Below are 27,544 nucleotides of genomic sequence, written 5' to 3' on the forward strand. Positions count from 1 at the left end.
AGATGTATATAGCATGTCGTCAATATCTCAGATATTCAAATGTCTACCAGATGTCTACAATGTCTATTACATGGCTATTGCTTGGACTTCAAAAATACCAGCATTGTATACTATGAAAGTAATTTAACAAAAAGATTATATAAAGATATGATATATATAATTCAAAAAACTAAAAAAGTTGTAATGACATAGCACACATCGACAATTTAAACAAAATTTATAATAATTGAACTAATTAAAATTTATAGGTAATTATGAACTGTATTAGCTTATTATCAATGCATAAATCCAATGCAATTAAACAAAAGTTATGTCAAATTTCTAGCCTCTTCTTTTTAATTAATTTACACCTATCTTATTTTTCATTTTATTATCGTAATAAACACTGTCAAATCTTATCACAATTATGTACCTATTCATATTCATTCATAGTCCTGATGAAGCTGCATAAATAAGTTGACAAAAACTTGCATAAAATAATGCTTCTAGTCCTACGCTGCTATTAATCAACATCCATTGATAATTTTGCCGACTCCTTTGACAAAGCTAGAAGGAAATGGTATGCTGCTTTGGAAACTTCAAATTTGGGATCGGAGGAGGAAGCCCCTTTGAGAAATGAGCGAAAGCCAGAGAGGCTCCAATATTCAGAAAGAATCCCCATATGAGACCCTACCCTCACCTTTTGCTCCACTGGCAGGCTGTCAGTTGAAAAATAAACTCTTTGTTATATCGCAACGTATTATAACCGAGGCAATTATCCTGATTTCCCAATCGGTCCAATTTTAAAATATCTGCTCAAGATATCTCGTAGATATAGGAAAAGCAGACATTCAGATACCCGCATCATGTCTAGAAGATGTCTTCAAGTTATCACGAGATAATTTTTACATATTAGCAAAAGACGTATTCAATATTTTATAGTCTTTTTGTAGATATTTTGTAATACGTGGGATATTCTCCCCAATATGGGGATTAATCTCCCCAAATATGAGAATAGATAATATTATCTGCAATAGGGAATACTTTATCAAAATATTACATAAAACAGTTTTTAAGCCGCACATGACACTTAAAATTGTCCGAGGAGTCTGAAGGACACTATCAGTGGCGCAGCGAGGGGGGGGCTTTGGGGGTTAAAACCCCTCCCAGAGCTCAGAGAAATTTTTAAACCATTTTACTTAATTGGATTGATATTGCTAATAGAATAGAATAGTGTAAGGATTAATAAAATATCCCTCAGAAAGCCGTAAAGCTCACCATTTAGAACCGTTTATCTTAAAATTCCGCAATTTCATAATCTTACACCTACCGCTTATCCTGGTGGGTATACCACACCACACACACCGGTATTAGTGCATCTAATCCCCCCCAGCCTTAATTCCTGGCTGCGCCCCTGGACACAATTACCGTTCCAAGAAGCTGGAGAGCACTAAATACCATGCCAGGATTGCCCTAAGAAATAGGTGCATCGGCGAAAACGGACGCTCCGTGAAAACCAGAATAGAAGAAAAAAGCGTGCCATTCGACTCGGGAAACCATTGAAATCTTCGGTGGCGGAGAATGCAGCCTCGGGACTCACGATTGACTTCCAGAATGCCAAGATGAAAATTCAAAACCCGACTCATCCACGAGGTGTTGGAAATTAGGAAATGCGACCAGTATTTCAACTGTAAATTCCATAGGCCAAGGGTGTTCAATAGGGTGGGCCGAAAAAAGGTTTTTTTTCCTGATCAAATTTTCCCTGTGCGGGAGAGTTGCGAAATAATATAATGATCTCGCACACAAATTTTTTTCAAATCGGATAATATTAACCACTGCCACCCGAGCTCTAAAGTTTAAAATTTTGCGAAAAATCAGGCTGATTTCAGAATCAAACGGCTATGAAGACGAGTTTTATGAAAATATGGGATAATGGATAATATCAAAGAGTGGATACATGTTTATAGTTTATAAAAATGAAATTTAAAGTTTATTTGACAAAATCTATGGTTAAAAAAATGTCTATGAATTAACAACAAAATTAGAGTATAGACTACCCGCACAACACAACTCATTTTTGCCTACATTTCTAAAACTCCATTTTTGGGGCTAAATTGCAGGTAAAATAATATTTATATCGATTGAATTTCATTTCTTATCAAATAAGTCATCATAAGGTAAATTATTTGAAATTAACATCAATCATAATGATGAATAACGTACCTGTGATGCTATTTTCAACAAGAAATTCAGCCAAGGCTTAAAAAAAAACAGAACCTGAACACCAAGCATTTCACTAAGTAGCTCTCTGCTATTTTCGTAAAGAAACTACCCAGAACTCACCACGAGGAAGAGGCTACCATCGAGTTCCACCCGTGTCCTCCCCAGCCAACCTTCCGAAGGACACGATTGTGAAAGCGCATCAATTACTCTGAGAAAATTACTCTATTATTATTATTATCCGTCTCTTATGCACGATAATGCCCATCCATGCCTGCGTTCTATACTGCACACGGATTTTGATGCTAACATTATCATTTGTACATCATTTCGCAACTTTCCCGCATAGGGCAAATTTGATCAGGAAAAAAACCTTTTTTCGGCCCACCCTAGTGTTCAACCCACGACCCCCGAGCCGCATGAGGCCCGCAAGCTTATTTCTTGTGGCGCTCAGAAGCTAAAGGTATAGTTTCGCAAAGTCAAATATCGACACACTCGTAAAAAATAAGCGATGTCAAAAATCGCATCGATTGATTCAACCATTTAACCAATTAAGATTATTGCACTTCGAAATTGTATGTTTTTCTTTTAAGTTTTATTGATGTGGTGGTAAAATGAGGTGGGGCATTGTGGTCCTCCCGGACGATGTGGTATCTATAGTTGGCCCTCTCATCAAAAAAGGTTGAAGACTCCTGCTATGAGCTATTGATTTAAAATAACTCTGTGAGACATTGTTATGGGACTATTTCCAATTCAATCCTATTGAGATGAAATTATCAGAATACAGGCATTGCAAGTGTAAGAAGAGGCCGCGAAGTTCACATATTTCGAAATTCAGGCAGTTTCAACCGCAACGTTTCGCAGTTCACATCCCTCAACATCTTTATGAATGGCATGTTCGTTCCAAAGGGTATTTTGAAGTGAGCTTCCAATGGGACATTCTCGCCTCAAGGGACTATTTACGTAGCTTAAATCCAGGTTTCATTTCAATCTCCAATTAAACTTGCTCTCGTTCGCTTCCGTTTCTTATACCCATCTCAGGTTAATCGCAGTCGTGTATCAGCTCACAGGGACTGTATCTTAAAAATCAGTCGCACGTGGAATCCTGCTCTAAAGTTATGCAATAATTAAATGATAACTCCTTCACCACTTCACCCTTTCAACATCCTTCCCATCATGAACCCTCATAAATTATCTCCAAGAAAAAATTATCCTTTTTCTCCATGAAAAAACGACCGGCAACGGCCAGAAACGTAGGGCAAGAAACCGAATAAGTAAATATATTAAGTAAATAAATAAGAAATAGATAATAAATAAACAACACACCCGAAAAATCATCACCGACAGCTACAAGGATCCGCGAGGGTTTCAAAGATGAAATACAAGTAAATTCTATTGGATTCGTCTAAGTCCTAAATACCAGAACAACCATTAAAGTATCGTAAAGGTTTGCAGAAAAAAATAATCTTGATCTAACAAGATTTTTTATGGCTTGGTAACACCGCAACAACTGCCAAGTCGGTCATAACTACTAGCCAAATGATTCGCTTTGTTCTTACCAATTTAATTATTGAGCTTCGCAAGCATATCGAAAACATTTTAATAGCTTTAGAATGCAACTCGAGAGAACTCGAGTTGAGTGCAGCTTGAGTTACCACATCACAGGCAAAGTTGTAAAAAAATCACTGGCAACAATCCGACATTTAAGATACCAATCACTTTCTTTGTTTCATATCAATTTTTTAGGAGTTGTTAGCACTGCAACAACATTCAGGTCGGTCAAAACTAAAAAGTAAATGATATTTTTTTTTTTACCAATTATATGACTAACAATGAGCTTCGTAAAAATATCAAAAATTTTTTAATAGATTTAGAATTCAACTCGAGTAAACTCGTTCTAAGCCCAGCACTATTTGACTTGTTTCTAACGTGTTTATAAACAAATTACAGATAACAAACAAAGTTTAGGTACCGGTTATTTTCTTTGTTTAATATTTCTATGCCGCGACGAAGAAGACCTAAGCTTCCTCAAAAAACCCGTTATGCAATTAGGCTTCGGAACATTGCGAATCAATCCAATGAAGAAGGGGAAAAGGTTCGCGAAGAGAGCCGCGTTAGTTTAGTCCGGCTTCGAGATTTTCAAACAGAAGAGCAAAGAGAGTGAACCCGTGAAATGGCCCAGTTGGGAGAGAGAAATCGCATAGATCTCCATGAATAAGACCAATCAGTTCAAACGAATGTATTCCTGCTAAGCCCCCTAAAGAAGAAAGTGTATGATACATTCATGAAAGCAGTTCATGATTTAAATGGTAGGTTAATTTTTCTGGATGCCCCTGGTGGAACTGGGAAGAATTTCCTGACATCAATGCTTTTGGCCACTTTTCGTGCGCGATCGGACATTACGGTAGCAGTTTCTGCATTTGACTTAAGGTCACACTGCTAGAAGGATGCCATAAGGCTCATTCAGCGTTAAAGACGCCGTTAAACCTACAAAATTTATATATTTAACTTATCTAATGTCATGTAAAGTTTTGAAACAGTCCACTACGGCCAAAATTTTAGTAGTAACTAAAATCATAATCTTCTTAGAGCCGAGAAAACAACCATAGAAGTAAGGAAACACTTCATCAGATGTCATATACAGCATGATTCTCTTTGCAAGCGAGGCTTGGACGTTGGCAGAAGGAGAGAAGGCAGAAGTGGAAGCATTCGAAATGTGGTGCTACCGAAGAATTATGAATATACTTATAAATTTAATATCGATAACTTAATTTTATAATTAATATCAATACAAAATAATAGAATTTTAAAATTGACCGAGTAAGTACCTACTGAGGAAGTAAAAAAAGAGTGGAAGAAAAGCGAAGTGTTCTAAAAGCCTTGAGGAGAGGACGAAACAACTTAGTGGGCCGCATTATGAGACATGATGGCCTGGTAAAAACAACCGTAGAAGGACAAGTGATAGGGAAGAAATACAAGGGACGGCCCCGAATGAGTTAAATAGAACAGGTTATAAAGGATATAGAAAGGAAAAATTACGTCGCCATGGAAAAGCAATCGTGTAAGAGAGAAGAATGTAGAGCTGCGCATAGGCGGATCCAGGGGGGGGGGGCACGGGGGTACGTGCCCCCCCCAGACCCTCAAAAATATGCAAGATTTTTAATATGCTCCCATTATCATTGCATTCGTTTTGTATTACGAGGTATCCTTGTGCCCCACCCAGATCAAAATCCTGGATCCGGCCTTGCTTGTGCCCCTCCCAGAAAAAAATCCTGGATCCGCCCCTGGAGCTGCGTCAAACCAATCTTAGGATATTTAACTAATGATGATGAGTGTACCATTGCCGGTGAGAATTTTCCGCCTCTTCAAAGGATTGTGCAATAGAATGCACTAAGGAGTATTATTGGCACAAATAAGTGTAAAAGGACCTGTTTTAACTTTTTGTGTAATTGAGTGCAGCTGACGATGGAAAGTGAGACAAAAATGTTTATTACCATTGCTTGAATATTTTTGTTTGCATGAATATTTACATAGTAAGGGAGTTTTATATACATACTCAGGTCAGTGGCGCAGCGAGGGGGGAGGGTTTGGGGGATAAACCCCCCCAGAGCTCAGAGAAATTTTTAAGTTTAATCCATTTTACTTTATTGGATCATTAAAGTATCATTAAAGCATAGTGTTAGGATTAATCAAATATCCCTCAGATAGCCTTACACTCGCCATCTTGAACCATTATTCTTAAAAATTTTCTGGAGGAGGGCCCCCGTAACTCCCACTTACCCTAGCGAGTATGCAATACCCCCACACTCCTAAGTATTAGTTGCGTCTTAAACCCCCCCCCCCCCTAGCCTTAATTCTTAGCTGCGCCTCTAACTCAGGTTGCTATTATTAATGCACTGTTTGTGCCAATCTTAGGATATTTAACTAATGTTTTAAAATCATCATCTGGGACGAATGCACGATGACGCACATATGCGCTTAGGAGGCACTTGACTGGGCACCGAAAGATCGGTGTTATTTTTTTTTTATTTAAAGAAAGAGAACCACTTGCAGCATATGGTTGCCATTTTATAGTGGCCAGGTAACAATACATAAATCAGAGGACGAAGACGCAATAAAACAAGTATAAAATAATAATTACATTTAAAAAAACAGAAGGACAACAAGATCTGCAGGTACAGACTACTTTGGTGACAGATAGGATAGGGAAAGTCTTATGAAGGATTTCAATGGAAGTGCAAAGGGGTCGATGTGTGGAGGGAGTGAGTTCAACACAGAAGAAATGCTGCAGAAAAACGAACGTTTAGTAAGCGAAAGTTTAGGAATGGGCATGTGGATTAGGGGATGAGAACGGGTAGGGCGGGGTGAAACTTTAAAATTGATAAAAGAGAGCAATGCAGGGCAGTCGATGGTGGAATTTAAAATCTTATAAATAAGTTTTAAATCAGCTGTGAGCCTTTGGGTAGTGAGATAAGGGATGAAGAGGGAGGAGAGAATAGCATTAGTGGACATGTTGCGTAAATGCGGTATTCTATTTTTTACTATTTTGGCAAAGAAATTGCTGACACAGTCCAGGCATGAGAGGTTGGTTTGTGAAGAGATAGACCAGATGGGACAGGAGTAGGTAAGAATTGGAAGAGTGATAGAAGAAAAAAATTCGAAGTGCTTGGGGGTCATTAATTTCAGTGAAACGGTACAGGAGGCCTAATAGGGACATTGCTTTGGACTTGATGGATTGTATGTGCGGAGAAAATTTTAATTTATCGTCAGTGATAATGCCTCGGTCCTTAAATGTTGACAACGTTTCAGAGAGTGAATAAAAATACAGCAGTCAAATTGATGCGTGATCTTCTTTAGGGAAATAGACATCACACAACATTTATCTGCGTTTAATTAAAGTTTCCAGACATTACACAAATTCGATGTCTGACGTAAAGCATCTTGTAGGTCATGGCAATCGGAAGGATTTTTAAATTCCTTGAACAGTTTACAATCATCACCATAAATGACTCAATGCTTTGGAGACGTAATGATTTTACTGTCTGGCGATTTCCTCCGAACACTGCCATTTTAGAATCGACTGCTACCGATGAAATAAACGCTTCATATCATCAAATAAGTGACGCTATGTGAAGAAACTTCAACTGACCATAAACATGAGAATTGCATTGCAGAACGATCCATCAGCTGAAGATTTCTCCAAGTAATTGTCGACTATCGGTAATGGTCGTGTTCGCGTCCACGAATCGACCACATTTCCTCTGAAATTTTTGAATGTCGACTCTTCGAAAGATGAGCTCATCAACGAAGTGTTTCCGAACATGATTGATAGCCACAAAAATCAGAAAGGGCTGAGTGAGCGAGTGATTTTGGCGACTAATAAAAAAGATATGGATGACTTAAACTTAGTGACTCTTAAACTTTATAATCAAATCTCTAGTACACAGTATTCATTAAAATGTATTGACTGTGCAACAAAAGACGAGGTCACTTACTATTCATCTGAATTTCTAAACTTCTTCAATGTTTCTTGCTTACCACCAAACAATTGAAGGTTGCTGAAGGTTGGCTTGTAGCAGTGGCGTAGCTGGGAATTTCGTTCGGGGGGTGTAAAACTACGAGGGGGGACATTTTTAATTACAGGGTACCAAGTAGAGGGTTTTTAACTAATTTTAACACATTTCACTATCGAATGAACTTCATTTGTCAAAGAAATCTTTTATAATTCATGATTTTTCACATATTTTGTTTTCTTTTATGAAGCAAAGTAAGTCTATTTTATTTTTCGAGGGGAGGGGAGGGGGGATCCGGACCCCCTGGACCTCCCCCCTCGCTACGCCACTGGCTTGTTGTCATGATGCTACAAAACCTAAAACAGCAAAAACTATGAAATGGAACGCGTTTCGTGAGAAAAGAACTGATAATCAATGTGATTCATGTGCCTATACTGAAAGGAAAACTCAAAGATAAGGAAATTTTCTTCCGAGGATTCCCATGATCCCAACCGTTCTGCATTATGAGTTGAAACGAATACAATTCTCAATGCGTGTTTCATTCGTGAGGACTATTAACAAATCACAAGGACGATCGGTGAGTTTTTTTCTCGTGGTCAATTATATGTGGCATGGGCGCGTGTTGGTAAACCATCCGCTTTATTTGTTTTTGCGCCATATTATTATATATATTATAATATTATATATATTACAATATATATTATTATATAATTATACATACAAAAAAAAACAAAAAATATTGTATATCAGAAGGTGCTTGACTCAAGAAACCAGAACGTATATATAAATTGAAGAAAATGTCTTTCTAGCAAGTCATTGTAATTCTTATATTCGTGTGGTTTTCTTGATTTTTTCCTCGTATTATAATTATCAGTCAAATATGAATAAAATCGGTACAGCCGTTACCAGTGATTTATAAACTATGTAACTAAACCAATGGCGTAGCCAGGGAGAGGCATAGGGGACACGTTCCCCCTCCCCGCCCAACCAATTAATTTTAGCGGGAGAACATATAAGTCGTAAAACGAATTTATTCAAGTCCGTCACAATGTTTTAGCAAAACAGCTTTCCGGGGACCCGTCAATGCTTTAATTTTAAGTGCCATAATAGGATAAAATGTGATTTCTAGAAATTTAAGAACGGTTAACTTAAAAGACTAAATACGTTGTATTACATACCCGTTTAATACGGTTGCATAAGTATGGAGATATTTGGGAATCAATTCGTTATGGAAACGGATGACTGAATCATCTCACTATTGTACACAGAGCTTCGAAGGTAAATGTTTATTTCCGACTAGCCAAAGATCAACAGGCATAACTCGCGTGACGTTTTACCGCTTCGGAAAAGAGACACGACAAAAAGAGCAGGGATGGGGAGACATTATAAGGCCGAGGTTACTTCCAAAAATATTGTGTATTGTCTAGACTCACTGTGAGAGTTGAATGGAAAAAAATCGCTAAGGACCGATTTACCAGTGGAAATATTTTTCGGTAGAGACCTCAGAACCCGCTTGATTTCACAGTATGAAATTCAGACCGTTTAAATTTCCCCTGTCATCACACCACCACCCTTCAGCACTCATCCCAAGCAAGACCAATTAAGCTACGGAACCACCCCTTCATGATTTTGAAAAGAAGTTTATTTGATATCTCTCTTTAAATAAAATTATACGAAAATTTAATTAAACGATCTCCAGTTGATACAACGAAATAATACTTAGTTGTAAATTCAAACATGTGAGCGAAGAGTAATCAAAAATAAGTAGGCCTGATTTGGGGGAAAGGCACAAACTAATTTATTTGAAAACAAGGAAGTAAGTAATAGACATGATGAGAAAGACGAGAGTATGCCGGGAATAACGTGATGAGCAAGTCAAACTAGGCAATAATGTGAATTGGGCAACTATACAGAAATGGGTCTAAATACTATGAAAAATTTGAGTTATTGACCACACGATGTTAGTATATTACAAGTCGAGCAAGATTATTCAACTATTTACGATTTGTACAAATTGAAATTCAAAGTTGCTTTGTTCTACCGAGATCACGATTTAACTTTATCTAGTTTATTTTGGATAAATTAGTACGGAAACTCGTTTTTTACCAATAATAAGAGTAAATATTTGTATAAAATTTCTTTCTCTCTTCGCATAAATCGTTGAAATTGATAGTGGAAACGAAGGAGACAGTCAAGTGAACCTTATTTCTATGTTTTCCGGGTTATCTTAGTGGTAAAATGAAAACTCAATAACTTAAAACTATGACCCATAACCACGCGTTATTATCGCGACAGAATTGTATGCGTATTTTTAGTGTAAATACGTTAATTTAACCTTCGTTCGTTAGATTTATTTTTTTAAAGTGTTTAATCATTTTTAATGAAAAAATACGTGATACTTGCAAGGTCCCCCACGTGAGATTGGGTGACAATCGGCTTGACCCCCTCGCCCCTCCTAAGCGCCACATTTAATGAACCCTTTCGCTACAAACAAAGTAAATATTCGCCCGGAAGGTTTTTGACACGGAAGACGAAACCAGCAAATTTTCGTCTCATATCTTCCTACGCAAACATACGAATGACGCAAATATCCGTTTCGTTGCCCTTTTATGCCGGTCGCAGCTACGCGAAGTCTTATCGGGACCCAACAAAGCGGGGACATAGGCCGTACCCTCGAAATCCGGGAGCAGGTACACATCGTCCGCTCTTCATCCGCGTCCGACCTCGTCGGCGATGTAAAGGCATAGGAAGCAGCTTGCATTGAGTGCCAACCCTGTAAGTGGTCACCGACACGGCCCCATCAATAAAATGGGTCTGGTGGGTGTCTGCATATTATTGAAAACGATAATACTTGTTTACATTAATGAGACCCTTATGTGCTGGTAGAAAGGTGGGGTGGAGCAGAATGATAAGCACTGTAAGTATCTTTGGATTCGTGGAGGTAAAATTTATATGCGAAAAGTAGAAAAGGAGCCAACAATTGTAGTTAGCATCATGGATGATGTAAAACATCTTTTATCATTGCTGTTGTGATTCATACTTCAATGGTATAGAAGGCATACCTAGACTATAAGACAAAGTTATGGATGTAAATATTACTGTAAATGCCTTTAATGGAATAATTCCCTATTGATCTTCCATCAAAATATCCGAAGTGTTAGACGCAATTTTAATTTACTATTTTCACATTTAAATAGCATGTCAAAGTTGCCTGAAATTATAGCTTTGAATGAAATATAAATATAATCTGATTAAATTATATACAGTGAGTGGGTAGGTACTATTCTTATGGAAATTATAATACCTTTGAAAGAGCAAGAGGTGTTTTACCGTTTATAAGACATGACATAACAACCGTACTGAGGCCTTGTCATATAAGCCCTACTGTTGATCAGTGTTTCATGCAAGTTTTGTATATTTGATCTCTTTGTCGTCTACAGGGATAAAAATTTCTATTGATCAATTTGTTTTAGATTTTGAACCCTAATCAAGGGTCATATCTCAAAAATTAGTAATGGTCGGTGATATGAATGTTCAGTTACTAATGCCCAGCTGCGATTCCAAGCAGTTTACAAATCTCATGAGTTCATGTGGCTTGACTACCTCAATTAATGAAGGAACCAGAATTACTAGACAATGAGTTACCTATTCAGATCATGTAATCACTCGGTTCTTCAACACATTTAATGTTGACCCCCAAGCCAAGTTTATGCATTTAGGTATAACGCATCACTCTCCAGTCCAACCAAATCTCCAATCTTTCTGCTCGCGAAGAAAACGAAAGTACACCATCTTATGTCACTTTGCTATAGTATTGCTGCCGTAAATCATTAAATGAAAATGTTCGACTTCATTCTTGGGAAGAATTGAATTAAGAACATGAAATTTCTAAACTTTTACTACATTTTCAAACATACTGTTAACATGTGTAAATGAGTCTTAAGTATTGTCAGGAATGAATGTGCCGTAAAATTAAAGCCCTTGATCACTGACTCCTCGATGAGCAAAGTTGAGCGTAAAAAATCCTTTTCAAAAACTACGTCATAACCCGAACAATAACGGCTTGAGAAAAAAGTACGTAAAAATATTCATCAAATAGTAAAAATCATCTAAACCTGAACTCCTTTTTGGAACCAGTCACACGCCTGATGTATTAAAAATTGTCAATAGCTAATCTTTACAAAAGCTGCCCGTCCACATCAAATAATGCTGGTATGACAAAATTATCATATGACACATTGCAGATGCAATCTTTCATTTCTTCAATCAAAGCTTGCCAAATGTAAGGTTCCCTGCATCCTTAAAGCAAGAAATTATTGTTTCCGTTCACAAAAAAATCGAACTACGTGGTATTCACAATTACCGTCCGATTTCTTTGCTCTAAATTTATTCTAACGTACTTGAAAAACTTGTAAAAAGAATACTTGTAAATTTTCCGGAAAAGGAAGTAGTTCTGTGACAGTCAATATAGTACGAGGGTCGTTCAATAAGTCTTTAGAAAAAGTTATAAAAACAAATTGTATTGGTTCAATTATTATATATGTTTGATTTTAGTCTACTTTCAGCTCTATAATTTTTTGTAAGCAAACGTTTTTCTCTACAATCGGTAACAAAAAAGAAACTATGAGATGGATACAGCTCAAACATCAAGTGCTCACGAGCCACAAGTGCTAATTTCTGACTAACATTAATTTTGGAAACTAAGAGAGCAATTTTTCGAAAATTCTAAGGACTTATAGAACGAACCTCGTATTAGGATAGGTAAAAGTACACAGGACGCTTGAAAATCTCTATCACCCCGATTTTCCAGTCCATTAAATGTAATACATAAATCGCTGCTGTATGTATAAGTAGTTATAAAAAAGCCTTTGAGACAATGAAATACTAGATGTGTTTGGATAAACCACATCTGGCAGAAATTCGTAGCATTTCTATTCTATTTCTATTACTACCAGAGTAACAACACGCATACCATCCTTAAGCAAGTGAACCTGGCCGTACACTAAAAAATATATAATTCCTGACAGTCCCGCTAGGGGTAGTACCGATCGTTGAAGTTTCCTTATATTCAAGTGATTCATTCCCCTATGAGCCGCGTAGGAGCACCCCCAGAAGTTGTGTGACTTGTGAAACCACGTGCAATTTTTTTCTCCCTAACTTCGTTCTGCACAAGCCGCTTATCTTCCTGAAGGAGTAATATAAGTAAACATTTTTGAACACTTTTCAATACTTTATGCCGTTCTGTAGTTAAATTCTGAGAGACAATGTGCCTCATCATTTTCATATAAATTTAAATAAGTTCCGGTTAACTAAAAAACACGACTTCCCTCAGCCCATATATTTTTGCGCCAAAATAGGTCGTACTTTAACGAGCCCATTCCCTTTAGGTCATAGTTTTCTATTTATAGCTTGCAAAATGTGTAATGGGGAAATTTCTATAGCATATGTTTGTTTTTAGCTTTGTCAGGATGCCCTTCATCTACAAACGTCTTCCTGGGAGCCGAAAATATGCTCACTACAGTAGCAAACACCTTCAAAGGTGTTTAGAAACCATCATATTTGGTGAAATGACACAAAGGTATGCTGCCGATTATTTCAAAATACCCCGAAGCACTATTAAATACAGTTGAAGACACTGCAATTTTTTTATAACAATGTTCAATTTTGCGATGACTGAGTAAAGTCATTCTTAAAGAGGCACCCTCTGCTGGCAGCAAAGTTGTCGTCAAATTTTAAAGGAAATCGTGCTCAGTGATGAAAAATTAATCACAGTCTTCATTTTAATTACCCTAGAGTATGAGAAAAGATTGTGATTCCGTCTATAATCATAGTAATCAAGAGCAGTTTGTCACGAAAATATTTTGGAAGTTACGTGATTGAAACTACCAATGCTTTCCTTCCAGTAAGTGTGCTAACCTCACTAACCTCTGAGAACCAAGTAAATATAAATTGGTATATGTAATCTTTCGCCCTAAGTAATCAGATGAATTATATTGGGATAATAACTAACAGCACGAGCAACATCCGGTCAAGTAGAAATAGCGAAACACATCAGACATCGAATTCCATAAAACTGACAAGGGAAATTGGCATCATGAATACGTTTTGATAATTTCATCCTAAAGAAGATAAATGCAGCAACAGTTAAACAGTCTCACATTTTAAAGTTGATCATCTATTCCCTAAATTATTTGATTTTATCTACAAATATTCCATCATTTTTATTTGTTACTCTCACGCAAAGGACATTTTTCATTCCTCCGAGGTATTTAAATTAAGTTTCCATGAGAGCATCTCTTTTCGAAATAACCGATTCCAAAAAACAAAATCATCATAAACAAAAATCGCAACAACAACAATGTAGTTCCCACTCACCCTTTAAAAAAACATGGTTCAGAGCTACACCACTTTCTCATTCACTATGGAGATAGAAGAATCGGGAAAAGTGCCATTTCTCGACGTCTTGGTGAAGAAGAATGACAACGGAAGCCTAGGCTACGCCGTGTATAGAAAACCGACGTCAACAAACCGATATCTCCATGCCAGTTCTCATCACCACCCTGATCAATTAAACGCTGTAATGACCTCTCTAATTGAACGTTCGATCCGGCCGAGTGACCCGAAGAATCTATCTTCAGAAATTATTAAGCTGAAATCCATCTTACGTCTTAATGGTTACGGCAATGGAGCTATTTCCCGCAATTTTAGAAAGGTGATCAACAAGGACAATAGGAACAATTCCCATGACAGAAGACATCATTAGCCAAAAGAAAGCCTTCCTCCCCTACGTGAAGGGAACGACGGATAAGGTCGGTAACATCCTCCGGAAATTTGACATTAAAGCCATTTTTAAACCACACGCCCAAGTACGACACCTTCTGGGAAATGCCAACGATAAGACGCCACTTCAAATTGAATGAGTATACGAAATCCCCTGCCGATCGTGCGAGAAGAAATACATCGGGGAAATGGGACGAACGGTCAAAACTCGAAGAGAAGAGCACAAGCGGGCCATTCGACTGGGTTACTCTTCAAAGTCAGCCGTAGCGGAGCACGAAGCCACCGGACATGCGATCGACTTCGAAAAATCAAGAGTCATCGCGAGTATAAAACATTTTAAAGCCCACCTCATCCGCGAGGCCATAGAAATAAAGAAGGAGAAGGACAGCCATAATAGTGATACTGGATTAAGAATCAGCAGTACTTGGAACCCAGTCATCCGCAACATTTCGTTATCTTCCCCCTCCAGTCCTAACTCCTCATACCCTCCGCCCACCTCTCCCACCAGAAATATAAAAAAAGGCAGCAAAAACCAATCCCAGCATTATTCCCTTGAAGAAGTGACCAACAGTCGGTCGCGAAACGTCGGGGCAATCTCCAGTACGACACGCGGCATACACCCTTATGTGACTTATTACATAAGGCTTTTTTAATTTTTTTAAAAGTTAGTCAGTTGCTCCTAACGATGGAGCTCTGAAACTTTGTCCTAATATCCTCGCATTTGCTAAAATCAATCCGTAATATACAACTTTAACCTTGAAATTAGGTAGAATAATTATTTATACCTTAACGTAGTTACATCGCATTAGTGTGTCATCACCAGATATAGCAGTGTTAGCACAATTACGGTTGTAAGGAAAAAAAGGGAAAAATCGTGAAAAACAAAAAAATTATTCTTGGAAACAAAGCACACGGCTGACTATTGATATTTGTTGCAGGTTGTGATTTCTTTGCCGTGTTTCAGTCGAATATTATGCTATTTAAAATTGCTCACAATATGAGTCAACACCTGATATCCCTTCCTTCACAAGAGGGAGGAGATAGCAGCTCTTCTTCATATGTGAAAAGGCGCAAGCTGAAATTATCAAAGGAGCCACACATTTTTCACTGCAGGCATCGTAATATAAATTTGCTGGCATTATTAATGCAATGTGGAAGGGCAGGGGTAGCTACCACAGTTATCCCAATAATTTACATCCAGTGTATTCATTACAAACATGATTCACACAACATCTGGAGTAAAACATAATTAAGTTAAAGAAAGATAGTCACCAATTCGAAATTCAATGCGAGGACTACAAGAGCGAGTACATCCATCAAGTGCGATAAATTTTCTTAAAGATGTAACGTTTTATTGCTTTGTGGGTGGAGATATGAAGAATGATCCTCGACGTATTACGAATAAGCGAAATGAAATGGCATGAAGTGGGAAACTTATGGAATGGATGCTACGGAAAAATACACTCAGGATCGGTAAAAGGTAACAATGAAGTGGGGATAGTGATAATAAAGAGCGCAGATTAGAAGACCACTTACAATTTAATGATAGGTTGGTAATGGCTGAGATATAAACCAAAACCCATAATTACTGCAGCTCAGAAGGTTTGTAAGCATACAAAAGATTTGATAAAAAATGCAGAAGCGGAATAGGTCAAGAAAAAAAAGAAGTAATAGAGCAAGGAAGAGATGAATAAAATGTAAATATTCTCCCAGAAAGTGAATATATCATCGGCAAAGGTCATGCCTGGAGAATTTCCAGAAAGCAAGGATATTTTAACCAAAATGAAAGACTAACACAGATCACAAGCTAGTGGTTGCTAAATCAACATTAAATTGTCACAGCCGTAAAATCTACACAAGGGAAACACCAACATACATGAGAAGATTCTAAATTGATTGAATTCTACCAAAAACAGATTCAGAAACTAGGAAAAGGACGACATAAGCTACCCTAGGGTATGTAACCACAGAGGTCATAACTTAATAGCGAAGTCATGTTACCCAAAATTTAAAAAACGAAGCGGTGGAAAGCATTTGCCAAGTAGAATGATTTAGGAAAGTGTAATTTCGGTAAGCAGTGCAGAATAATCTAGCATCATATCTGACCGAGAAATTAGAGGAAGAGAGGCAGAAAATCTTGATCAGTGAGCAAACGAAAACAACTACAGAAGTTCGTGATCGAAGGAAATCATAAGGTTGGATCTCGCAGAAAGCCTTTGATCTCATTAAAAGCATACTAAAGTACAATAATAATTGAAATAGGGAACGGCATTTGTCATAAAGCCAGACAGGCCAGTGAAACGTGGTCTAGGAATATAAAAACATCGTGTACATGGAAAAGTAGAGGCCCGTTTGGGGAAGGAACTTGAAAAACTTCAAATAAAAAGCGTAAAATGTAAACCGTAAGTGACACAACGGAGAACTCATGACCGATAATTGATACAATGTGAAGAGATGGTTTGAATATCTATATGAGATGGAGGGCGATCAAGTACAAAAGCAATTTAAATAGATATCGAGTCATAATATGACGCATAACTAGCGTGGGTTGGAATTCAATGCTTCCCATTCTGAAATAAGTAGGTGTACTTAACAATGGCAGGTGAATCATCCACAATTTATTTTTCTAAACACGTATGCGTGATAAAATGTGTACACATCTATGGAAAATCAAGAATTAGAAACGGAGTGTGTCAAGGCCGAATTATTTCTCCTGTAATTTCATCAGTTCAGAACTAAAATGGGACCGATTAAATCAAAGAAAAGCCCGGAATCTCCATGGCGTGAATATCCACGAGGAAACTTAAGCAGAGAATTGAAAAATTTTAAAACATTAAAGTGAAGATGGGTAGGACAATAACCTATGCAATCTGAAAATCACTATAAAAGAATAGAATGTAGCAAGCGACAGGAAGCCAAGAAAAGCATAAACTTAGGGAAACAAGCGTTGGAAGAAGTCGACTAATTTAATATTTGGGAAGCAGAATAACCAGCGGCGGAAGAAGCATGAAAGAAATAATCAGTAGGATAGCCCAGGCGAAGAGAACTTTTCAGAAAAATAAAGCATCACCTCACGTATATGAGCAGGAAATTAGAGCATAAAGTAAGGAGACAACTCATCAGAACTTGATATTTGAGCATTCTTTACCATGGTCCTGGGCAATGACAGTGGTGCAGAAACTGATAGCTATACAAGAAAATTAAATGGATATCCGAGCAAGCAGAACGCAGACCACGATAAACGGATGTATCCTGGAGCACCTATTATGATTGCCTGAAGAAGGCAATACTAGATGGACAAGTGTACGGTGGGAGACGAAAAGTAATACCTCGGATATCGGATATTAAGAATTATTTAAATGAGTATTTAAGATATTCCATCTCTCTCCACGTGGCATCATTAAATATTAAGTGCTATCTCTAAACATTTACGTGAGATACGTAAACTAATAACATTTTTCATTCCTCCTAGCGGCCTTCGAAGGCATAATAGTCACCAAGAGTCAAAAACGTAAAATCAGGGTTTTCGGAGCATCAAAAAATAGTATATTATTAAATACAATCATAAGAATTTTCACATAATACGTTATAATTTCCGTAACTCACAGTATTTCGTTTACCTCTAGCAATGAAGAGAGACAAAGATAAAAAAGATCTAAATATGGGAATATTCAAAGACATATCAAATAATAAAGTGAATTACATTAACTCACCATTTCCCCGAATGCTGCTTCTTCCTTGAAACCTCATCGCGTTCCCCATTTGACCCCACCCGTTTCACGGAATTGATTCGCTATCCCCATTTTACTCGTTCACCTGAAAAGAAAAATTTCGCATTTAAGGTTGGCAATGTAATTACGCCCTAAAATTATACAGTTAACATAACACATAACTCAAGGTGATGGTGACATTAAAGATTACAACAAATTATGATACTAACGACCTCAGAGCTGTGTGTAAAAAAGAAAATGCCAAATGAAGTGCTGTAAATCCAATTATGATCGCCAATGTTCTCTTACTTTACATCCCCGTCAAAATTTTATGACTTATTATTTCATAGCGGTTTCGAAGTGTCACCAAATATCTTAATGAGATTATTCTGTTGTAACTTACGAGGCTTAAATATTAAGGACTATAAAAGCCTCTAAGAAACCATTAATATGCGGAATAACTCGCCATTAAGGTACCGATAAGAAAAAACCTTTAAAGCAAACAAGAATAGTAAGAGCTACACTATGCAATTTCAAGTTCTCTCATAATCAATAACGAAACTGTCTCACTGTTCCTCGTCTACTGTTAATACCTTAAAATTACAGTCACAGCGATAAAATACCAAAGTACTGAAAGTAATCCACAGTATTGCCGTTAGGACCATTACTTCTGTATTCGAACCGTTATCTTCGATGTTACTAGACACATGATCAATGCAAAGCTAAAACTACTCGCAGGTAACTCATTTCAAATACTCGCACTCCATAGCGAAATCCATTTTCCAAAAGTTACACATATAACACTCATAAACGAATACTTAGTTACGCAAAAGGGGATCACACAATTATAGCAATCGGGTATTCGTCACATAAATTAGCATTGGCTAATCAAGTGGGTCATATCTTCCGTAGCCGAAATACATTTCATAAAAAATCATTTCCATTTGAAATTAACAGGGTCGAGAGGAAAACCAGGACGATTGTCATCCAAGGGGATGTTTTCCTATCACCAGCGTTCCTTAAACAAACTACTCTGAAACTAATTTTAACTTAGAGGCACATTCCTCACATGGTATTAAAAGTTGGAACGGAAGGCGGTTGGCGTAAAAAAATGTTTCGTTCAAAATATTAGTTGCTATGATCACGATTACTTAATAAAGTTGACTCAATAGTGTTCGTGAATTATTCTCTACATCAGAGAGTTGCTTCAAAAATCATACAAAAATGCCTAATATCGGCAAAAGAATAGTTCAGGTACTCACCTCTTAACCCCAAGAGATCTCGCCGCGAAGTGCAGTCCAGGAACTGAGGGAGGGGTACTTCTAACACTGAGTCAGCCCTGTGACGTATTCCTGTGACGTCACGATAATTTTTATACGATTTCTTTTTAAAGCAACGAAATATGTATAAAACGCTAAAGATCGTGGATATTAGGTTATTGGAAATTTTATCTAGTAATATACATTATTAAATACGTTGATATACTATATATTATAAATAAAAAATATTTCCCGCGGAGAACCAATGCTACGCTTAACCAATAGGATTTGATCTCAAGTTGGCGATGTTACACAAAAATAGCGCGAAAATTCTTTAAGAGCCAACGGTCATGAAACACGTGATCAATGTTCCAGAATTTTCTAGTCGTCTCCGAAGGTCAGAAGGTACGTTTGCAGAACACATCATTGATTTACGAAAAACAATACATTACAATACTAACGGTCTGCATTCAACTGTCGTCTCCAATCAAGCACCTCCCCTTCCCCCCTGCTCACGAAGAAAACACAACACACCCCAGTCCTTCACAAACCGTCGTTTTGATAGAATCACATTTTTGCAAGTTTTAAATTTATAAATTATTTTTTTTTGTCTTTTTCAGCCGTTTCTTCGTTCGTTGAAGTCACAGTCTCATTCCGGGGAATGATAATGGAGAGCAGTATCTATGAGCTATCTACAGAACTACAAATAAGAAAAAACAACGGTATTGACTGAGGTAAGTGATAACATGAATTTTTAATGTCTAAGTGAACAAAGGTTGTAATTTTGCACTCAGGCATAAACATGTCACTTAAGTAGCTAATCACGTAAAATAATTGCAAACGAGAGTGAATAGCGAAGATAGGCAGTGAATAGATATATTGGACTTCATGAGCGATAATGACATTACCATAATACGATTAGTACAATTGTGTTTGCATTAGTGCATAGAAATCCTCCCCTTAACAATTCACTTCATGGACATACATTTATCATATTTACTGACGATTGAAAACCTTAAAATTGAAGGAAATCAATATTGAGCATTATTAATTTCAATTCAAGGGTCGTATTCGTCGCTTACGGAAAATACTGGCAAAATATAATCGGGTGTTTAATACTGGCAAGTTCTCCAACAAACACTGTAGCCTAATTAACCATCGGAAAGATATTATTCACCCGCGAAACCAGCAACCTCAACGAAAAATATTTGAACGGACTGCTAGGATTGATTTTCTTTTCGTGAAGACATCCACAATTTTTTGTTTTCATCGTCGAATCTTACTCGAGATAAGCAATATCGTTATAATTCAATCATATGAATTAATAACTTTGCATTAAATAAATTCATAATAGTTTACTAAATTTATTTTATTATTCATATAATTAAAGAAAATGGCATCTTCAGTAGGTTTAAACATGTCAAAAATGATAACAAGTTGCAATTAACCTTTCTTCCGAATATAACCATTGTCAGTAACAGTTAATTGCGCACTTTATGAGCTAATAAGCGGTATGCCTATGGGACGGTCTGAGATCACAGCAATGAAGTGTAATAGTGTGCGTTAGTTGCGTGCCGCAAGAAAAAGCAGTCTAGCAATAATTCTATAAATTTCAGCTTCAGCACTCGCCAAGTTCATACCTTGGTCGCCTCTACTTGAGTGATTGTCAATTGCTAACTACTAACTGAACTCTTTCATGGATTTAAATCAACGTAACAGAATGTTTCATCATGTCTAATTGTGAATATTTCTGGATGTGTAATTCAGACTTGGCCAGTGAGGATTCCTTACCAAAAGTTGAAGGAACACCATTCGTTCTTCTCGCAACCCTTAAGCATGATTAAATTTGACTAAATATTTTGTCAATATACTAGAATGTTCATACATAAATCACGATGATCGGGAGAAGTACACCAGGAAAGGGCTCGGGTTTTACTCCAGCTACCAAACAGATTATATTTTTCCGTGGACTACGTGACGAAGAAAAAGTACGGGGAAGGGATTATCTTAAATAAAAAAATTAATCGCTAAATATGCAGAAATCTTGATTTACCACCTGAGCGTCTAAAATTTAAACCGCATTTTAAAGATCGGTTGAAGATATTTACCCTCAAAAATGCAAAAAATAAGCTTTCTTTTTTAGCAAGTTATGTGCCAAGAAAGATATATGGCCACGAATATAAACATAATTAAGAAGATGTATTCGGTCGAGAGGTAGTGGTACGTCCTTTTAAGTCATGTCATTCAGGAGAGACACAGGAAAACGACTCGAAAATTATCCAGCAAGGATTTCACCAGAGTGGATGACATAGGAGAAATAAACGGTCAAATGGAGTCCCGTCCGCCGCGGTCACTGCTTCACGTAGGTTGGCACATTCATGTGCCGACGGAGAATTGGGAAGGTGGAAATAAGTTAATCCACTTCCCCCAACCAAATACGTTTCTCTCTCTCTAACCCAACACTCCCAATTGGCGAGTCTGCTGTTCTTCAGTATCTCACTTTTTACTCTAAAATTTTACTAAATACATAGGTACTTCCTTGACAATTATATCTGCATGTTGTTGGCACTTTGATCGAAATATTTAAACTCATGACACATGACTGCTGAACCTTAAAACTTATGCATTAGAAGATTGGTAAGTTCACTATGCTTCGCATCGCAAATCAAAAAGTCGAGCCAGTGAAAATTAGTTTCCGGGTTACACGATATTAAAATTATCCAGCACTATTAGCACTCCAGGACATAAATAGCGTAATTGTAATAGTGTATAAATAGCATTTAATACCCAACGAGCTAATCTCGCTATATCACAAAAAACACTAGATTCATCATTCTAATTATATAGTGCATTTTCAAAAAGACGCCGCAATTTTCGTCTAAGAATTCTCCTTTTGATCAGAAAAAGTTGCTGCTAAAACAAGTTTGTTATACATGATTATCTGCAAAGAATTTTCAAGCTTCATATTGAATCAAACTGAAAGAGGAGAAGAATCCCTACCATTCATTTGCTGCCAGGGCCATCGGCGGTAGAGCTCAGCTTTAAAGCAACGACTATTCAAAATACATGCATACACTAACACTTCACACTGATCACACAACAGACAACAAATTTTTAAATGAACCATTGACACTTTCACTTCACTGTATAGCTGGATGAACACTCGCTCATGTAGTTCACTAACACAGCAGGAAGCTTCACATTATTTCCTTGAGACATGCATACTGCTAGCAGTATGACCGATGACAACACTCCATCCAGCCTTCGTTGGGGTGGTTGAAAGCTTGATTTTAGCCATGCACCTCCATTCAATCGATTAATTGAATTATTCACACCACCTTTCGTAAACTGTAAATAATAATAAAATGCTCTTAAGCTACAGCACAAAAATAGTACTGATGACACCATACTTCTATCCGAATGACAAGAAGGAATTGTCACAGCGGAAATGCCTGCTATGTCCACCAATTTGAGCCATTAGGCAATTAGGTCTTGTTTCATGATTCTGTATCTAGTACAAGTTCACGTACACTTCTGAAAAGTCGTAATTGAACCAAACATATGCGAATATGTGAACCAAATTCCATTCATCCATACAGTAACACGTACGTGGTAATACATTTCGTCACGAGACATTGCTGATGGAACCAGATTTTTATAGCAGTTACGAAAGATAGAAGTCTAAACAGAATACGGGAACAAGAACTTCATTAATTTTGACCAAATCCTACTGCCAAAGAACACTGCATTCTTGCACTAAAATTAAGATGAAATAAGTAGAAATAGCATGGAGGAATTGGTTATGTACGAGAATAATACTCACCAGTACTCTTCAGCGACAAACGTCCAGATCTCAGCACTAACCAAATCCGCTTGAGACTCAAACTTTACTGGGAAGGAATGAGGACTAAGGGGAAAAACCTTAAGTGACGCATTGCTCCTTACTTACAGCCATGAGAGGGCGGGGAATCACTAAGTAAATGAGGGGAGGTTGTCATGCACAAATAGCCCGAGGTAGAGTCAAAATTGTTGGCCTGATTTTCAGTTCGACTGCATGGCGAAGGCGGTCGGGAAGTGCGTCGTTGGGTGGAGCCAGTGGTCAGGGTGAGGAAGAGTCCTCAGGATTGTGGATGGAATTTAAGGGTGGGGGACAAAATATCGGCGCGCGACTCGGGGCGCCACCCTCAACACAAAAAGACCCGACATTCATTTCGCGACGTCATACACGCTCGTAGTTTACGTAGTTAACTAATAAAGGTTTTGCTTCACGGCAAATAGTTGCAGAGTGATCCGTTATGTTAATTTTATTGCGTCAAGGTACTTTTACAAATATACACATTTCGTTTAAAATGTTAATGAATCCACTTGCCAATCATAAACACTACGGAGGAGCATTATTCAAAGAAGGTATATTGGATAATTTTTTTCACATTAAATCCTTAATCAATTATTATACATAGATTTGAAGGTGCAACTCAAATAAAATGTACAACGTGCTTAACTTACATCCGAATCAATAATACTCCCCCAAAAGAAACTTGAAATCCACATTCAAACCAACTTTTTGATCCCAGTACAACGTTGATTTTTTCCTATTTTGAAGTATCGCCTGAATTTTTTTGGTTTGCTTGGTGACTTTTGTGGCATCCGTTTTTTTTCTTTGTTTCTGGTTGTCATATTGAATCCGTCCAATATATAGGCACAGTCAATTAAAAATGTATTAAATAAAATAGTTTATTAGATTTCTAGATTAAAAATTATCCTCAAAGAACAAGGTATGTCAATACTTGAGCCATTGAAATATGATTTGATCTGTCTTTCTGAAAACTTATGAAATATGGACAACAAAAATATTGCTCACTCTGTTTTCATGCCCCCAATATGGGCACTTGCTGTTAAATTTAGCCACTTTTGGTAAGCTTTTAATTTTCTTTCAACTCTTCATTTAGGAGTATGAACAAATCATTTTTGGTATACCTGTGCCGTCCTTCCTTTATACGAACACTTCAATGATAAGCCTCATTGCATCAATCGTGTCGTTCAAATCCCGTTTTTGTGATAGATTTTCAGAGCTTCCCCGATCCCTGATCGAAAGTTGTATGGAGGACATTTTCAAGCGCAACACTCGGTCCGTCGGATGGGACGTTAAGCCGTGGTCCCCTTGGCGCCTTTCGTTAAGAGCAGGCTAATGCAGAGGGCACCACGCCGGCGATTGGAAATGCCAAGGAGACAGCAAAGAGGAGGCCTGATTCCACCCCAAAGAAGGCTGATTTCCTACGCCTCCTCTGTCGCATTTCATTCGGTTTTCAATAATGTCCGCAGCGCGGTTATGAGTGCAAGGCAATCCACTTTTTTAACATATATTTTGCAGTATTCTGTTTTCGATTGCGAGGAATGGCATTGAACATTTTCGAATTTCAGTGATAATCAAGTATATAAATTTCCGTGAATATCCCCAATCATTCCTTATTTCTCCATATAACTCGGATCAGTCTGTCCGTCAGCGCCGTGACTATTATAAACCCATTTAAATGCGCTGTGGGTGACAACATATTTATTCCTCTTTTGTATACAATTTGTTGGCAATTTTCACGAATATTATAATATTCGTGAAAATTGCCAACCAAAAGAACCAGAATGTCTGACGGACGCAGCGCCACTGATCTTCCTTTTATGTTTCCCAGGTCCTCCATCCGACTCCGTGGCCACCAAAGCGGACCTGCTACGGATTCCGAGTCTACCAGCCGAGAGGACATCGGTGGCCAAAGTCTTGAAGAGCGCGGCTCGCGACGGGGACAGCGCTAAGTCGGTCTCGTGCTCGTGGAATCAGCAGGTGATCGGAAGGCTGACGGATGAGGAAAAAACATTCTAACAAAGTCTAATTTTAAATAGTCTTCTCTGACGCCCATACTTTCTAAGCTCTTCTCGATATGTAACCTTTAAATTTAGAGAAACTTCCTTTCACATGTTTGAAGTAATATTTCATTTTTCCTTCTTCAACGTAAATCAAATTTTAGAATCTCAATCAAAGTGTCTCAAGCATTCTCATTATCATCGAAGTTAAGTTTCTTTCGCATATTTAGAAGATTTTTGCAGCGTTGAACAGATAATCTCTGCATTCTCTTTGGGTTTTCACCACCTACGTTTGCTTTTGGCGACAACAGGTTCGCTGACATTGTAGTCAGCGTCTTCAGGTCCAAAGTTCACCTTCGATCTGACGCGGTGAAAATCAAAGAGAATGTAGACATCATTTTTTCGCGTGTCTCTGAATTAAAATTTCTTCCTCACCTGGGCAAAATCAATGAAATACTTCAAATTCCAACTATCAATAAGGCGCCCTTTAGGCACCATGCATTTATCTCCTTCTACCCTCCTTCAGAAGCATTTTGTCCATCTGCACTTCTCAAATCATTAAACCTTTTCTTTGAGAGCATCTATCGCCAAATAAATTATGAATTATTTCATGAAAATGTTCGTGTGACTACAAAACAATTGTCGTGGCGATGAAAATATCTTAAGAGAACTAATGGGACCTTTTCTCCACCAATGAAAGTAAATGTATATTGTAAATTACCTCAGTGACCTGAGTCTTATAGGCTTGGCTATTTTAAAAGGACGAGTTTTTGAAGGGTAAAAATGTCATAATGTAGCATACTAATTCCAATTAATTAAAGTACATCACCTCACAAAACAGCATCACCATGACATGGGCTACGACAGCAATGGCGAGGAGACTCGGAGACAGCGTCGCATGGCAACTCAGCGGGCACTTCGCATCCACCAATAACCGTCCCTGATGAGTACACGGCGGTTAATTTGTGGTTTTCGCTGACGTCTCGGACGAATGTCAGATCACAAGCCATCACGGAAGAGGAGTATTAATGATATCGATTCATTGAAAAGGCTTGAGGAGGAATATATCCTACGATGAGGACCTTGCTGTGTGTATTATAATTTTCTAAATGAGAGACGGTGCTCAATGCTCAATTTTGGGGCATATCCATTTCCTTAACACAGAATTGATATATTGTTTGCTGTTACACATTATTAAGTAATAATTCATGTTTATGTTATAATTTACAACAAAAACATTTTGAAACCAGCCACCAGATGCACTTCCTTGATTCAATCAGATTAAATGTAATAATGTAATGAAGTCAATGCAATAAAAAAGAAAGCTAAAACATCAGCCCCCATGAGCAGCAAGAGTTGAGAGGGAAAGGTAAGATTACATTATCACGGTATCGTCTTTCGCGGTAGACTCCCACGCGGTGCTGAAGTTTTGATAATCAGCGGGCAGCACACTAAGTATCTTCGTTATTAACATGGTTTCATCAATATTTTGCTGCAGCATTTTAAGCTGCAGCATGGATGAACTATTGATTGGATGTTGGAAATATTCGTCATTATGTCGGCACTCTTCTCGAAACGGAAATTGTAGAACTGTTGCAGTAAATTACACTTCTGTTGCTCTGTATCACGTTCGTATATATTCGTCAGGGTTTTAAACATATCATGGGCATAACACAAGACATAATATGCACCATTAACTTTTTATCAATAGTCGTTATTATATACTTCTGTGACTTGGCGTCCAACATCTTCCAGTGACGTACGTCTGTTTCATTTTTCACATCAGCCAGACGTTGAATTCCGTCGACCACGTCCAGTAGGCCACTTGCTCGGAAGAATATTCGTATTTGGAACTTCCACAATTCGAAAGTTTCAGCTCCTTTTAGTATTTCAATGTTTGATAGATCTTCTGTCATTGTTGCCGAGTGCGTTATTTTTTTACAATCCTCTTTTAGTGTTTTTTATCGCCAATATTGTCTTTTTTCTTTCTTCTATATTTTTACGTTTTCATTGGAACCTAAGCGTTCGGTGGATATAGGTGCCTGGGTCCATGACCTGTTGAAACTTCCACTGATTCTTTAATTATTTTACTAATAACTTCACACAACGCACAGGACAATATTATTTTACTTCAACTCAACACAGTAAATAGTAAACAGATTAGATCTCTTAGATACAATATATAACAGACTTCCATCGTGCTTTTTAATGTTTGATGTCTACAGTGTAG

The 27,544-nt window shown here is 37.5% G+C and overlaps 1 long non-coding RNA gene across 1 annotated transcript; it reads left to right on the plus strand.

Moving 5' to 3' along the window:
- The first annotated feature begins 19,930 nt into the window (after window positions 1-19,930).
- On the plus strand, window positions 19,931-26,376 carry LOC124162374. Its single transcript, XR_006865548.1, has 3 exons — window positions 19,931-20,195; window positions 25,146-25,294; window positions 26,156-26,376. It is a non-coding gene; the product is annotated as an uncharacterized LOC124162374 (long non-coding RNA).
- Window positions 26,377-27,544: the final 1,168 nt, after the last annotated feature.

Source organism: Ischnura elegans, chromosome 7, assembly GCF_921293095.1.
Source record: "Ischnura elegans chromosome 7, ioIscEleg1.1, whole genome shotgun sequence".
NCBI classification, from domain to species: domain Eukaryota; kingdom Metazoa; phylum Arthropoda; class Insecta; order Odonata; family Coenagrionidae; genus Ischnura; species Ischnura elegans.